The 10,058-nt window shown below is 34.1% G+C and overlaps 1 pseudogene; it reads left to right on the top strand.

The window, feature by feature from the left end:
• Window positions 1-281: 281 nt before the first annotated feature.
• On the top strand, window positions 282-1,237 carry LOC108400944 (olfactory receptor 4F3/4F16/4F29-like; annotated as a pseudogene).
• The last annotated feature ends 8,821 nt before the right edge of the window (window positions 1,238-10,058 follow it).

The raw sequence follows: 10,058 nt of genomic DNA, 5'->3' as shown, positions 1-10,058 counted from the left end.
CACCAGGGAAGGTTTTCTTTTGGTATAATTCTCCTGTTAATTTTAGGCTATGAGAGATTTTTTCTGATCATTTGAATCAGGATATGATGTCTTGAGTTGAGCAGGGTCAGTTGTAGGCTTCATCATCACCATCAGCAATACCACCATCATCATCATTATTTAGGAAGTGTGAAGAATTGGGTTACCACGTAGTTATTTGTATTGTGGACACTGCAGCATGAATAATTAATACCAGTGTAGTCCCTAGTAACCACAATTTCTCTCTCACTTTCTTAGTTCTCATCATTTTAAGTGGCATTCCAGATGGATCAATGGATGGAGGGAATCACTCAGTTGTGTCTGAGTTTGTGTTTCTGGGACTCACCCATTCCTGGAAGATCCAGCTTCTCCTCCTGCTGTTCTCCTCTGTGCTCTATGTGGCAAGCATGACTGGAAACATCCTCATTGTGTTTTCTGTGACAGCCGATCCTCACTTACATTCCCCCATGTGTTTTCTGTCGGCTAGTCTTTCCTTCATTGACTTGGGAGCCTGCTCTGTCACCTCACTCAAGGTGATTTAAAATATTTTCAGGAAGCATAAAGTCATCTCCTTTGGAGGCTGCATTGTCCAGATCTTCTTCATCCACGTTGTTGGTGGTGTGGAGATGGTGCTGCTCATTGCCATGGCCTTCGACAGATATGTTGCCATATGTAAGCCTCTCCACTACTTGACCCTCATGAGCCCACGCATGTGTGTGTTGTTTCTGGCTGCTGCCTGGGCCCGTGGCATCATTCATTCACTGTTCCAACTCGCATTTATTATTAATTTACCCTTCTGTGGTCCTAATGTGTTGGACAGCTTTTACTGTGACCCTCCTCGGCCTGTTCAGATACTTACACATTGCAGTTCATAGTTACTGTCAACAGTGGATTCCTTTCTGTTGGCTCTTTCTTTATACTCCTCATCTCCTACATCTTCATCCTGTTTACTGTTTGGAAACATTCCTTGGGTGGTTCATCCAAGGCCCTCTCTACCCTGTCGGCTCATATCACTGTGGTATTTTTTTTCTTTGGTCCAACAATGTTTGTTTGTACCTGGCCACATCCCAATTCTCAGATGGACAAGTTTCTTCCTCTCTCTGATGCAGTTATCACCCCCTTTCTGAATCCAGTCATTTACACATTCAGGAATAAAAAGATGAAGTTAGCAACAAAGAGAGCCTTCAGACCATTAGTGATTTTTAGAAAGATTTCATAAATAATGTTCTAAGGTCTTATTCTGATCATCATGTAGCCTATATCTGAAATTTTAGAATTGGCTTCGTTAATGCATCTGCAGTTAATTTGAGTGTTACCACACTCTTAAGAGTGCTCTTCTTCCCTAAGAAGAATGCAGATATAGACAAATAAAACCTTAATTCAAAACTTATGTTGATTCATATGGGGTTGCACATATATGTACTAATTATGGTTTCTAGCTGGTTTCTTTGCTTCCCTTCTCTCAAGATTATTAGTCATTGCTTTTCAGTTTATCTGTATATTTTCTCATAATATGCCACTTGAGGTAACCAAGATGCTAATTATTCACTTGCCATTTGATAATCTCCATTTAAACCAATAAAAGCTCCTTTACTTATATCTTTGGTGAGTTGGAAAATAGTCGTATCTCATTCAAGTTCTTCAGACCTGTTATAGGACCTATAGCATCAACTTTCTCTTTAAGATATGGAGGACATAGTTAGCTCATTCACCAGGAAATTTTTTGTTCAGATTCTTCTTCAAATAGTTAAAAACAATCTGATTGCACACTGGAGGAGTACTAATATCTCCTGCTGCATTGTGTTCTGCCTTTCTGCCCCTTTCTCACTGTTCTTTCTTTTAGATGATTGCCCCATGATCACTCAATATTTTTTCTATTGTGATGTAAACTCTTCTGGGAAGAATTTTGAAAAGCCTAAACTAATGACACCAACTGGTTTCCTTTGTTCACATACATATTCATATTTATGAATTTATTTTATTCATCTGTCCCCTAAAACTGTATTTTTGGCTTTATATATATTTATTTGGAATTGTGCTTACTGTGTATCTAGTGCTGTTTCTAGGAATACATTGAGGCACTCCAAAATGTATGGCCTGGGAGAGCTACAGTTGGATTGAGATATGAATCAAATGTTTGCTATACAAACTTATGGACATTTCTGTAGTGCTTTAAAAAATTTCAGCAAGCAATTCCAGTGCTGGTCACATGTCATAAGCCCAGTACAGCCTATTTTTCCAATATATCTAAACAATCTCAAAGAAACCAAGAAAACAAAAAACTACCCAAGGCAAGAAAAACAAAACTGAAAAAAAAACTGGCTTATTGCAGAGAGGAATCAAAACTTGAAGAAGTAGCACATAAACAGGTGAGTTTAAAAAAAATTGTTTCCTCTTTTCTCTCATGGCTTTTACCTGAAAATAGCCCATACAAATGCAGAGCTGTGTTTGCCATGATACAGGCAGAAAAACTCCAATATAAAATCAAATCTCTAGCCAGGGAACTGGAAAAAGTGTTCCCTGCAAGGTAGAGTGTGGGGGAAATATATTTTCTTTTTTCCCCCTCTTTTATGTCTCTGCCCTATCCTAGGGCAGACCTTCTTACAGAGCTATGGCAGTGGAGCAGACAGCTAAAACTCTGAGGAGAACCCCATCCTTCTGGACAAAGGAACTGAGAGAGGGTGCCTGTGGTCTGAAGAGTGTGAAGGAAATGCCCGTAATTTTTTTCTGCCTCTGTTTTCTTGTCATATTACACCATGAATGGGACTCAGCTATGGAACTACAGCTCAGCAGAATTAAGGCAGCTAAAACTCTAAGATAAATCCCATATTTCGCATCAGATCATAATGAAAAGGGGCCCTTCCAGTTGAAGCATGTGTGAAGATTCTTGGCGATGCAAGATCTGGAGAAAGTGATTCCCTAATTCAGTGTGTGACAAGCACACTTGCAGATCTATTTTCTGAGTTGTGCATGGATGGGACAGAGCTGAAGGAGTGTAACAAGACCTTTGAGAACTTATCTATGGTATAAAATACTTCCCAAATCCCAGGCTAACTAATGAGGGTCACATGAGTGGGGCAGACTCCAAGCAGCATAGAAAAGGCTTTGAAAACAGAAATAGCATTGAAACTACTAACAACAGAAGAAGCAACAGAATTTATGGTCTGAACGTAATTAATTGCCTACTAAAAGAAGCAAAGAGCAACAGAAGATTCTCCAGAGGTTTTTAACATTACTCAGAGTTTCAAAACATAAAATTTAAACTGCCCAAGATAAAATATAAAATTGCTTGACGTACAACAATTAAGAAAATGTGATCAATTACTGCAGAAAAAGATAATCAACAGATGCCAACCCCAATATTACTGAGATGCTGGAACTGGCAGTTAAATACCTTATAGCAACTATTGTTACTGTGGTTTATGAGGAAAGCTAAAGATGTCTTAAATATATAGAAATATAAAAATTCTCAGCATACATAGAGATACTATAAACAAGAATGATATGGAAATTTTAGAATTTCAAAATACAATATTTGAATTGAAAATTTACAGGATCGGATCAATAGCAGATGGAGATGACAAAAGTAAGAGACAGTAAACTTGAAGATAAAGCAATAGAAATGATCTACTCTGCAAAGCATAGATTAAATGTATCCACTCTACAGAACAGAAAAAAAAAGAAATGAACAAGATTCTCAGAGAGCTGTGGACAATAGGAAAGGGTCTAACATTATTTCATGGAGTCCTAGAGGAAGAGGAGACAGAGATTAGTATAGAAAAAAAATTTGAAGAAATAATGGTTGAAAAACTTCTCAAATGTAGCAAAAGACACAAATTTATAGACTCAAAAAGCTCCTAAAAACCAAACAGGATATAGTCTAAGAAAACCATGCCCAGAATCATAATAAAACTTCACAGAACTACAGACCAAAAAAAAAAAAAATAAAATAAATAAAATCCTGAAAGCAGCCTGAGGAAAAAGGTACATCATATAGAAAATTAATGACACAAATGTTAGCAGATTACTCAGACAAAAATATAAAGGCCATGAGAGTGTGAAACTTCAGGAGGAACAAGAAAGGTAAATTTCTAGGTACATATAGATATCATTTTTCTCCTTAAGTACTCTAAAATATGTATGAATTTTAAAGTTGAAAATTTAACATTGAATCATGGGATTTTCAGACATGGACTAGTCAGACAATGGATTTTGTATTTGCAATACACATAATGACAAAAGCATAAAATGGGAAGGATATAGCAAGCTAATGGTAGGTCTTTTAAATTTTGCTTGAACTGGTAAAATTTTAAATTTGGTAGATGATGAAAAGTTAAGTGTGTGTATTGGTATGTCTAGAGAACCACTAAATAGAAATGACAATGAGATGTTGTCAAAACAAAAATGAGATGTAGTCAATATAAAAATTTAAGTCTTATCATAAAAAGTATTCAATAATCCAAAAAGGACACAGGAAAGGATAAAGAGAAAAACAAAAAAGAGGGGAAAAACAGAAAATAAATGATAAAGTGGTAGATGTCTATGTTAAAAATTTCATTAAATATAAAGGCTTACATACTAATTAAAAATAAAGTATAAGATTAGGGGATAAAAAGACCTTAATATATGCTGTCTATAAGGAATCCACTTTAAATATGAAGACATATATATACATATATATGTTCAAAGTAAAAGGATGGAAAATTTACATGGTAGTAAGTGCTACTAATCTAAATAAAACAGGACTGGTTATGTTAATAATTAACAAAGTAGATCTCAGAAAGAAGAAAATTATTAGGGATAAAGATGGACATTAAATAATTATAAAATGGTCAATTTACCAAGAAGACATTGAAGTCATAAATGTGCATGCCGTTAATTACAGAGTTGCCAAATTCCTGAGATAAAAACTGGTAAGAAATGAATAAAGAGACAAATGCATACTTGGAGACTTAGGCAACTCTGAGTAATTTGATAGAAAAGGTATACACAAAACTCAGGACACAGAAGAACTATATAACACTATTAATCAATTTGATCCAAGAATACTTTGTAGAACAATATACCCAAAAATACTAGAATATATATTTTTTCAAGTGCACACAAAATATGGATGAAGGCAGATTATATCTGGATCATAAGGCAAACCTTATCAAGTTAAAAGAATTTATATACACAAAACAATTCTCTGATAGTAACAATTAAACTGAAAATAAATATAATGATATCTGGAAAATCCCCACTGTTTGGAAACTAACCAACACACTTGAAATAGTACATGGGTCAAAAGGGAATTTAGAAAATTTTTGAGTTCAGTGAAAGTGAAAACGAACATCAAAATTGGTGGAATGCAGCTAGAGCAATGCTAGAGAGTTTATACTATTATTAAATGCTAATATTGAAAAAAGGAAGTTATTAAACTAATATTCTAATATTTCACCTTAAGAAATTGGAAGAAAAAAGAGGAACTTAAATAAAGATAAAGAGGAGAAAGGAAACAGTAATAAGAGATAATACCTTGACAATAGAAAAATATATAAAGTAATAACATTGAAACCAAAAGGAGATCTTTGGAAATATCAATAAAATTGAAAACTCTTTCACCAGATTAACCAAGAAAAGAAAGAATACTAAGTTATCATTATCAGAAATGAATAATGTGGCCTCACTTTATACCCTACACACAAAATGCTTAAGTTGACTCAAGAATAAATAAATAACTTCATTAGTCTTACATTAGTTAAGGAAACTTAATTTCTAGTTAAAGACACCTTCCAACAAAGAAAACTCTTCATGTGCAATGTCTATCAATTATTTAAGAAAGACATAATATCAACTTTACATCATTTTTAAAAAATAGTAAAGGAGAGAACACCAAGACATATAGTAATTAAAATGACAAGGATTAAAGATAGAGTATCTTAAAAGCATCGGGAGAAAGGCAGACAGTTACCTATAAGGGAAAATCAGGTTTCTCAGCAGAAACTTTATAGTTTAGAAGGGAGTGGCATAAAATATTTATTGTACTGAAACAGAAGAATTTACAACCAAGAATCCAGCAAGGTTATTCAGAATTGAAGGAGAGATTAAGTTTCCCAGATGAACAAAGGCTGTAGTAATTCATGACCACTGAATTAGCTTCATAGGATATGTTAAAGGGATTTCTTTAGATGGAAACATTCTTAAGCCTAAATATTTTTCATCACTGAGAATAAACCCATAGTAAAGGTAGTAGACCAATTACTTACCAAGCAAGTATGAAATTTAAAAAAAGTAAATCAACTATACACGAAATCAGTCAAGGGATATACAAAAATGTAGATAATCAAATTTAATACATAAAATATGGAGGAGGAAGAATAAAAAAGTACTTTTAGATTGTGTTTGAAACAGAGTGACCATCAACTTAATATAGACTGTTAAATATTTAGAAAACTAGGAATCTTTGTTAACCATAAACTTAAAGTCTGTAATAGAGAAAAATTTTAAAATAATTCAAGCATGACACTAAAGAAAATCATCAAAGAAAAGGAGAAGACTATAAGAGGGGAGGAAAAGAACAGAGAACTACAGAAACAACCAGAAAACAATTAATAAAATGGCAATAAGTACATACCTATCAATAATTACCTTACATGTAGGTGGACTGAATGCACCAATCAAAAGACACAGGGTGGCAGAACAGATAAACAACCAAGACCCACCTATATTCTGCATGTGAGAGACTCGTTTCAGACCTAAAGACATACAGAGTTTAAAAGGGAAGGGATGGAAAAATATACATCATAGAAATAATTGGGAGGAAATAGCAGTAGTAGTAGTATTTATATTAGATAAAATAGATTTCAAAACAAAGAACATACAAAGAGACAAAGAAGGACATTATATAATAATAAAGGGATTAGTCCATCAAGAGGATATAACCATTATAAATATGTATGCTCCCAACATGGGAGCACCTAAGTATGTAAAACAAATACTAACAGAACTAAAGGGAGAAATAGACAGCAGCTAAATTACTAATGGTTAGTAGCTAAAGTTAATGGACTTTAACACCCCACTTACATCAATGTACAGATCATCTAGAGAGAAAATAAATAAGGAAATGGGTATGGAACAACACAGATGAGATGGCTTAAAAGATATATGCAGAACATTCCTTCCAAACGAAGCAAGAACCATATTTTTCTCAAGAGCACATGGAACACTCTCCAGAATAGATCACATACTAGGCCACAAAAAAGCCTCTATAAATTAAAAAAGATTGTAATTGTATCAAGCATCTTTTCTGATCATAATGGTATGAAACTAGAAATCAATCACATGCAGAAAACAAAAATCCACAAACACATGGAGGCTAGAAAACATGCTTCTAAATGATCAGTGGATCAATTAATGAAGAAGAAATTAAGCAATGCATGAAGACAAATTAAAACAAAAATAAAAAATTTCAAATATGTGGGATGCTGCAAAGTGGTTCTAACAGGGAAGTACGGAGAAATACAGGCCTACCTCAAGAAACAAGAACAATCCCAAATAAACAGCCTAAACTCACAATTAAAGAAACTAGAAAAAGAACAAATGAAACTCAGAGTTAGTAGAACAAATGACAGGAAAAAGACCAGAGCAGAAATAAATAATAGAGAAGAATAAAACAGTAGAAAAAATCAGTAAAACCAAAAACTTTCTTTTTTGAGAAAATAGACAAACCCCTAGCCAGACTTACCAAGAAAAAAGAGAGAGGACATAAATAAACAAAATCAGAAATGAAAAAGAAAAGTTACCTCTGACTCAACAGAAATACAAAAAGTTTATTAGAGAATTCTGTGACATATTATATGCCAATAAATTGGATAACCTAGAAGAAATGGACAAATTTCTAGAAAAGTGCAACTTTCCAAGACTGATCCAGGAACAGGTACAAAATCTGAACAGACTTATTACCAGTAACAAAATTGAACTGGTAATAAAAATACTCCCAATAAACAAAATTCCAGGACCAGATGTCTTCACAGCTGAATTCTATCAAACACTTAGAGAAGAGCTAATACCCATCCTTCTTAAAGTATTCCAAAAAGTAGAAGAGGAGGGACTAGTTCCCAACTCATTCTGTGAGGCCAGCATCATTCTAATAAAACTAGAGAAAGACATCACAAAAAAAGAAAATTGTAGACCAATGTCCCTGATAAATTTTAGATGCAGAAACCCTCAACAAAAAATTACCAACTGAATTCAAAATATGTCAAATAGATAATCTATCATGACAAAATGGGATTTATTCAAGGGATGCAAGGGTGTTCAACAAAATGGGTATAGAGGATATGTATCTCAACATAATAAAGGCCATATAAGACAGACCCAAAGCCAACATCACTAGATGGTGAAAGGCTGAAAGCTTTTCCACTAAGATCAGGAACAAGACAAGGATGTCCATTCTTACCACTTTTATTCAACAGAGTATAGTTATGGCACTCAGACAAGAAAAGGAGACAAAGTGCATTCAAATTTGTAGGGAAGAAGTAAAACAATCACTCTTTGCAGATGACTTGATATGACATATAGAAAACCCAAAAGACTTCACCAAAAACTATTAAAACTAATAACTAGATTCAGCAAAGTTGCAGGATACAAAATTAATACACAGAAATCTCTTGCATTCCTATATTCTAATAATATAAGAATTAGTAGAAAGGAACTAGTAGAATATAGTAGAAAGGAAAAGTAGAGTATAGGAACTAGTAGAAAGAGAAATCAAGAAAACAACTCCATTTACAATTGCATCAGAAAGAATAAAATACTTAGGAATAAACCTAACCAAGGAGGTGAAAGACTTTTACTCTGGAAACTATAAGACACTCATAGAGAAATGAAAGAAGACACAAATAAATGGAAATCTATCCTGTATTCATGGATGGGAAGAATTAACATTGTCAAAGCGTGCATCCTGCCAAAGCAATTTACAGATTCAGTGCAATCCCTATCAAAATACCTATGACACCTTTCAGTGAACTAGAGAAAATAATTCTAAAATTCATATGGAATCACAAAAAAACCTGAATAGCCAAAGCAATCCTCAGGAAGAAAAGTAAAGCAGGGGGAATTATGCTGCCTGACTTCAAAGGTACTATAATCAAACAATATGATACTGGCACAAGAACAGACCCATAGATCAATGGAACAGAATATAGAGAGCCCAGAAATAAACCCAGGTAAGGGGCCCACTCACTCAGGCCTACACTTGGGTGGAATTGCTGGCTATCTGTTTCCCCAGTCCCATGGAACCCCATTGAGCTTCATGCCACAAAGTCCCTAGGTGGGATTTTCCTCATGCTGAAGATGAGGAACCAGAGAAGTAGAATATTTGCCCAAAGACACACAGCCTGTAAGGGGCAGAACCTGAGTCCAGCCCAGGGGAACAAAGGGGCACAAAAACCTCACTCATAAGTTGGTCATGGGGATGGAAGTAAAGCTGGAGAATATAGTCTTTGGTGCTATAACATCTTTCTACATTGACAGTAACTGCACTAATTGGGGTGAGGGTTTAATAATGTATGTACCTGTTGGACCACTGTGTTGTACATTAAAACCAATAGCATTGTGCATCAACTATACTTCAATTAAAAAACAGGAAAATAAGATTAAGGGAATGTTCTGGATTAAATTTTATGTTGATGTTTTTCTTTTATTGTTATTTTTTTGTCTTATTGAGGTATAATTGACAAAAAACTGTAATATAAAAATTTTGTATGGAGATTCAAAAGAACTAGAATAGCCAAAAACAATTTTAAAAAGAAGAACAAAGTTGAACTTTAAGATGTACACATAGATTATAATTATAGGAAAAAAGAAGAAGAAATAGATCTGCTAAGTATGTGCAGACAACTCAGTGGAGAACAGGTAGTCTTTTCAACAAATTGTGCTGAAATAATTAAATACTTATATGCAAAAATTGAATGCTAGCCTTACGTCTTTCATGAACATTAACTCAAAATGGACCCTAACCTTGAAATCTAAAATTATGGAACTTCTAGTGGAAAATA

This window comes from Manis javanica, chromosome 8 (genome assembly GCF_040802235.1).
Source record: "Manis javanica isolate MJ-LG chromosome 8, MJ_LKY, whole genome shotgun sequence".
NCBI classification, from domain to species: Eukaryota; Metazoa; Chordata; class Mammalia; order Pholidota; family Manidae; genus Manis; species Manis javanica.
This window is presented reverse-complemented; position numbering and strand designations above follow the sequence as displayed.